A 7,454-nucleotide genomic window follows, 5' to 3' on the forward strand; every position below is an offset into this window, starting at 1 on the left:
AGGTGTGATGAAACGATGGGAGAGAAAAAAGAAAAACAAAACAAAACAAACAAAAAAAAAAAAAAACAACAAAACAAAACCTCAAACGAAAACTACTATGGAAACAGCGAGGAAAGGGAGTGTGGGGGCGGCAGGTGCCCCTGGAAATGCGAGGGGCACGGGTGGGCTCAGCCCGGAGGGCGGCGGAGTTACAGGACCGGGGACGGTCGCTCCCGAGCCGGGCCAGCACCGAGGACGCAGGCGGGAGGCGGGAGGAGGTCCCCGCTCACCGCCCCCCCACCCCGTCTGCGCTCTCTGTGCCGCCCTGGCCCGGCGGCTGAGCCCCTCCGCGTACTTTGGGGATCAGCATTGCGGGCCGACGTTATCCCCTCCACCGTGTGATCCCTTACAGCGTGGGGACCTTCGGGCTAATCTTATTAATTAAAGACTACCTGTTTATATTACGCCTCACAGCTCCACACGCACTCCCCCCAGCACCCACCCCCCCTATCCCTCCCCCTGCATATCAGAGCACCCTCTGTTATTAATTCTTGACCGACTAAATTACGGGTAAACGCTATCAAAACATTATCAGAACTAATGAGAAACAATTACTTAGAAGATGAGCTGGGACAAGCCGGAGCTGGGCACAATGTGTGGTTATCCCCACAGATTACGTTAATAAATCATCAGGTGCAAGGCAAGACGAAGACGAGGCCTGGCGCAGGGAAGGGAAAATGAGATTTATGAGATATAGGGTTTGGTTTGATTTTTTTCCCCTTTTTTTCTTTTTTAATAATAAATTTTTCATTAATCGCAATAGGACCCGTGTGGTGTGGATTGTTTTATTCCCTTAATACCGCGCCCGGGGAAGAGGAGAGGGGGAAGGAGAGAAAAGGATTTTTAAAAATAATGTCTTCATTGTTTTACTGAAGTATTAATGACACCGTGTGACGAACCCACGGGAGCTGCGCGGCCGCGGAGGTAGCGCGAGGGGTGGTGGAGGTGCCCCCCAGTCCCTCATTAAACCCCAGAACTATTAATAAGCTCTCTTGAGGTGTTTACGCGCAACCTGAATGCTTAAATAACTTCATTTCGTGACCCATACACAGAGATCGAATATGCAAATAAAATGTTGGATATATTCAGATTTCCCCTTAAATTTCTCCGACCAAGCACTCACACACTACCACCCCCTTCAGCGGAAAACCCTGCTCCCATTTAACAGTCCGAATGAAGAAGAAATAAAATCCGATTTATTTGATTTTTTCATTTATTTTAGGAAGCTTTCCGTGTTGGGGTTTTTGTTTGTTTGTTTGTTTGGTTTGGTTTGGTTTGGTTTTTTGCCCCTGACTTTATTCTTCTCCTCTTGCTTTCTTTTTCTTTCTCTCTTTTTCTTTTCCGCCTGGTGCTAGGCAAGCAATTGATGAAACAAAACAGATTATAAGATTAGCAGCAGGATTTTGTGCATATTAATGATAGGGAAGGGCGCCGAATGGGTTTGTAATTGCAGATCTTGCGCTTGGGATTGGGAACTGTAGCCCTGTTATAGCAAAGACCCCCCTGCGAGGTTTTCACATTGGAACTTAGGAGAAAAGTGAAAAGGTAATTAGGAGAGCACAACATTGAAATGTTAAAGCACTTATTCTTTCTTTCAGCGTTCTGTTTTAAAGGAGGAAAACGGGCAAAATGGAAAATAAATTACTTTCAAATAAGTAGGTTAGCACCTGAATGCTGGTGCGCATTTTCCCGTCTTTTTTTTTTTTTTCCTCTGTCAATTTTTTTCCTCCCAACTTCTAGCAATTATTTAGCAGGGTGTTTTCTTCTGAACCTGCCAGCCAAGCAGCAAAAACGGGAGAAGGGAGGGCAGGAAGACCTCGGCAACCCAGGGGCACTCCGTCTGTGAGGTTTGATGCGCGTATCGGCAGGAAAGTGGTTCAAAGCTGCGGTTTGAAATTTAGAGGCACTTCTTGTTGTTGGGATTTGGTCGGGTTTATGGTTTGGCTGGGGTTTTGTTTGTTCGGTTTTTTGTGTTTGTTTTGGTTTGGTTTTGGAATCAGGGCTTAGAAGGAAAAGGTTGGTTTGGTTTCCTCTTCGACACAAGTACCCAATGTTATTTTAGCAAGGGATGCGAGGTGTCCCCTGCAATATCGAGAAGTAACCTGACACTGAATTTTAACTCTTATTAAGGGTCCATCCTTGCTTCTTGGACTACTTCAGTCTTCCTCCCCCTCTGAGTTTACACTTCCTAAAATCCGGATTTGGGCGTTTAAAACATAGTGCTCCTTCCCTGACTTTCCTAATCCTTCTCTCCTGTGATTAGCAGTGAAAAATGACTGAGGTTTAATGGCACCTACTCGCGCGTATTGTTTTAATTCTGCCTTCAACGGAAAATAAATGGATCTGGTGGAAATTTGGCTTTGAAAACTTTTTTTTTTCCCTTCTTTTTACGAGCTAATAAAACAGAGTATCTGCTCCTCAGGCAGTAATTTCTGATTTCGAAAGGGGGCGGGGAGGGAAGGGGCTGCAGAAAGCAAACCCAACTTAGACCGAATTTCGTCCATCCCGTGGTTCCAACCCTTCTCCCCCCGACTTCCACCTCCCTCGCGTTCAAAGCAAGGCGGAGACAGGACTATTTTTAAACTATTTTAAAGATGAAAATTGGAGAAGTGGGAGTAAAAACCCGTGAGGGCAGTATATGACTTTCTATTTTTCCCAGTGCCCCAGGGCTTGGGAGGGGAGCCTCAGCGGGCCAGGCAGGGCTGCGGATCGATTTGGAGCGATAGAATTTGCAGGATCTGCCGCTCTGACGAAAGGGGGAGTCGTCATCGCTCCCCAGGGTCAAGAAGCTGCCAGCGGCACCCGGAGCAGCGGGAAGGGACTCCCGCAGCGTCCCACACCGCCGCGGGGCCGCCGGGCTGCAGACGCGTTGGGGCAGTGCGTGGAGGGAGGGAGAGAAAGAGGATGCTTTTGACCCCATAGGGACTGGGACAGCCCCGCGCCTTCCCGACCTGCTTCTAGGAGCCCTGGATACTGCAGAGAAAGGGAAGCGGGGAAGTGGAAGGACGAAGGGGTGCCTTAATCACACCAGCACCCGAACGGTCTCCTCTGTCTGCCCTCTTGCCCACAACATCCGTTCAGTCAGGACCAGGGTTCCTGTGGAAAGTCCACCTGCAGAGAGGTGCACACAGAGCAGCCTGACACCAGTGGTGCTTGTAAGGGCCAGCAAAGAAATTAGTGCCCTCCACCTCCTTTATCCCTTCCTTCCCCCTCACAGTCCTGACTGGGTCTTCTTCTTCCCTTGGCAAACCCCAGCCCTCCCTTTGCCCACCAGCAGTGGGTGTCCCTCACTGGGAACGGGGCAGGGGAGGGTTCCTCTCCACATTTGGAGGTGCAGGGAATGGGATGTGAAGCAGTAACATCCTGCATGTGCCCATACAGCAAGCAGAGGAAAGATCACATATTTTCACTATGTTTAGAGTTACTGCTTCCCAGATTAAGTCTGAAGCTTCCAAATAGCAAAGCCAATACTGTAAGGTACTGTTCAGTATAATATCTTCAGATATACAAAAGGTCAAATTCCTAAAGCTGTTGCAGATGCCTGCTGACTGCTGGCACCATTTAAAGCTGATCTGCCTGTTGAGAATGAAGCGTGCTAAATGCCTGTGGTACCTTCTTGGGCCTCTGTAATTTAAACTGTAGCTCCGAGTGTCTTTGGGTCTTACAATTTTATTCCTATTTCTGCTAGCACTGCTAATGCTATTAAAGTTGTGATATAAAGCACACACATCATCAGTTAGGAATTTTCCAAAGTAATACTTGCTGAAGGTGAAAACTTTGTCCCTGTGTGAGACATGCCTGCAACAGCTTAGAATTTATGTGAGACACGTTCAAGATGCTGGGAAGACCCAGTCTAGGCTTCCTGATACCCAGACTTCATTTCTGGCTTGCTTTTGCAGCAGTCCCTAATATATAGTAGTATTTGTGTAGGCATGGTACACTATGGGCCACCACTGGAAATGCTTCATGTTAACTCTTGTGCTGGTTTGAGAACTCACAGCCAGAACATCTCTTGCCCCGAAAGGGACAAAAGAATGACACACGCAAACGGATTGGAGAGTGATGGAAAAAGTTTAAATGGAAAAACGAATTGGTGAAGCTACAGAAAACTGCAAACTACAAAGCATAGTGGAAAAGAACATCCTAAAGCATACAGAATCCCCTCACAGGATTCCCAAAAGCTTCCCAGTCCTCCCTTCCTCCCACCTGAACTCTATGTGAGTTTAAGAAAATTCCCCAGGTCAGAGTGCAGGGAAGAGCTGTCTGTGGTCACTGCCCACAAGGTGCCTCAGAAGGAGCTCTCTGGGCAGAGGCTGCCCATCCCTCCTGCCCTGCAGCACAGCCAGGCCTTGACCTCAGCACTCATGTTACTGATAGGGTACAATCAAAATCCTACCTGTGCACTTTTAGCTTCACATGATGAGGCTCTGCTCAGAGAATGCTTAAAATGTACAATAAGTAGAGACAGCTATTGCTGTCTTTACAATCAGTTGTGAAAAAAAAAAAACAATATTTGAAAGGAAAAAGCATTCCTGTGCTAACAGCAAAATCTCTGTTGGTACAGACCTAAGATTTTGCAAGGATTTACAAAGTCCAGAGGGGAACTGGATTAACTGAACTTCACCACGTGGATGAATATGATTTGCTGAATATTAAGGATATGCTGAGTTTACAGGAAAAAAACACACAGTAAGTTCAGTAAAAATTGTAAATGTCTTTACATTGTAGCTGTATCAGGCAATTCTTTAATGCTTCACTAGCACTGGATGTTTACATGAGGGTGATGATTACAGGGCACATTTGCTGTCAAAGCCCAGGGAAATGAGTCTATCTTTGTGTCTGATTTTTTCTGACATACACACACATTCCCAAGTACAGGCAGACAGAAAATTGGAAGGCTGTCCCATTTCATGTGGAGGGGAGATGTAAAGATCTGTGCTGGGTTTCTGGCCTTGCTCCCCCCTTATTGACATCAGTTTGTGTCAAGTTTACGAAAAACCCTGCTGCTGTAACACTCCATTTGAGAGGTGGAGGGGGAAGGATTTTTTTTTTTAATTGCTTCCCTGGCTATAAATTATCATGCATTGGGCTATTTTTTTTTTCCATGAACAAAAGCACAATTGACAGTGAAGCTTAAGGAAAGTAAGGAGGGAGCTCTGAGCTGCAAGGCTCCCCTGCGTATTGAACCTGAGCAGGGGGAGGTCTTGTCTGTGCCCAGAAGTGGAAAGGCACTGAGAACTACAACAAAACAACAGGGATTTTTATGTTTCACTAACTGTTTTTGCAGCTGCATCTTCCTCCTTTCTGCCTCCCTGCTCCCCCCCCCCCCAAATTATTTCATGTGAGAACCTCCTACCACAGTCAATATATATAAAACTGTGCCAGAACTCACCAGAGATCTGAGGTAAGTTATAAGTCAGTGTTATGGACAAAAGCAGAAACTGGTTTGTGCTTCTACACCATATTTTATTTGTGTTACCACAGATGTAAAGACAGGGCTGAAGCCCACCAAATTCACTGTGTGTTCAGCATGATCCCCTAGGCTCGTGATGGCATTTGAGGAGGAGCTGGCAGAGCTCCACTCCACATCCATGCACACCACCCATTCAGCCCTAGAATATCTGATAAACCTTCTCTTCCCATGGTAAAAGCTCGTATAAGGTGATTTTTCTCCAGAGCTATCTGTGGAAGTCCTTATGCTATTTCTGGAAGCACTTCTTCTCTGATGCATCCATTTATTGACCAGAACAAACAACTGACTATGAGTAAGAAGTAGGTGGGCATTGGCCAGAAGCTGGAAAGCAAATGTTAACAGAGAGGCGGCCTAAGGAGAGGGGAAATAGAGGTTGAGAGTGGCTGAGAAATGGCTAAGGGATGGGACTGGAGATGACAGATCCATGCCTTGTTCCCCATACATAGGCAGAAGGATAAGCAGAAATTGGGTCAATTTGCAGCAAAGGGCAAATATGCAACTATTGGTAAAACAAAAAGTCTCTCTGATTGAAGATCCATGGAACACTGAGCTAAGTCATTGAAAGAAAGCAAGGAGGCTGTTTTAGCACAGGCTAAGGTAAGCTTCTGCTGCAGGGTTTTCATGAGGAATTGGCTAGGTGAATCCTGAGGTCTTTTCTGGTCATTTTTTTAATGCTGTAAAATGTACAGAGATGCAAACAAACAAAAAGGAGGATGGGTAGAGAAACCTTAGAAAAGGAACAAGAGAAGAAGAGGAGCTTACTTTCCTACTCCTGTATTTTGTCAAGCTGTGCTTGCACCTTAGTGTTAAACCTAATCATCTACACTGAAGGATAGCTTCTCCTTCTTTTTGTCTTTTCTCCTTCTTTTCTTTTCTTTTCTTTTCTTTTGTTTTCTTTTCTTTTCTTTTCTTTTCTGTTGTTTTCTTTTCTTTTCTTTTCTTTTCTTTTCTTTTCTTTTCTTTTCTTTTCTTTTCTTTTCTTTTCTTTTTCTTTTCTTTTCTTTTCTTTTCTTTTCTTTCTTTTCTTTTCTTTTCTTTTCTTTTCTTTTCTTTTCTTTTCTTTTCTTTTCTTTTCTTTTCTTTTCTTTTCTTTTCTTTTCTTTTCTTTTCTTTTCTTTTCATTTTCCTTTTCTTTTTGTGTTTTATTTTATTTTCTCTTTCTTATTCTTTCTTTTTCTTTCTCCCTTCCCTCCCTTCCTTCCTTCCTTCCTTCCTTCCTTCCTTCCTTCCTTCCTTCCTTCCTTCCTTCCTTCCCTCCCTCCTTCCCTCCCTCCTTCCCTCCTTCCTTCCTTCCTTCCTTCCTTCCTTCCTTCCTTCCTTCCTTCCTTCCTTCCTTCCTTCCTTCCTTCCTTCCTTCCTTCCTTCCTTCCTTCCTTCCTTCCTTCCTTCCTTCCTTCCTTCCTTCCTTCCTCCCTCCCTTCTTTTTTCTTCTTTTCTTACAAATTTCAAACTCCTTCCACCTTAGCTTCAGGTAACACCCTGGAATGGAAAATCCAGGGTACAGTCTTCTCAACAGACAGGTACCACACCACGACACGTTCACTTGCAGGGGTTCTTTCCCTTATCGTCTATAAGAAGCTGTATGTGAAGGCTCCCCTCTCATGAACGTGCCAAATCTCCCTCCAACCAGAAATCTCGGTGGGTGCCAAGGGTGTGACTGGGAAGTTGTGACACCCGGGATGTGTTTCCTAACAAGTACTTACTTCCTTTTGTGCATCAGTAATGCAAGCAATGAGTAGAGTGCCAACTCCTTCATGTGAAGACACATTTCTCTTACTGTCACTCAGGTTCTAACAGCATCTATATTCTCCTCTTTTTAACATTTAATTTCTATCTTATTTTAAAATAAATTTCTCTCAGCTACAATGTAATTTCCAAATAATTATTTCCTCATTTTATCACAGAATGGAGCATTTGCAAAACCCACTAAAACTCTTACATT

Source organism: Indicator indicator, chromosome 1, assembly GCF_027791375.1.
Source record: "Indicator indicator isolate 239-I01 chromosome 1, UM_Iind_1.1, whole genome shotgun sequence".
Lineage (NCBI taxonomy): Eukaryota > Metazoa > Chordata > Aves > Piciformes > Indicatoridae > Indicator > Indicator indicator.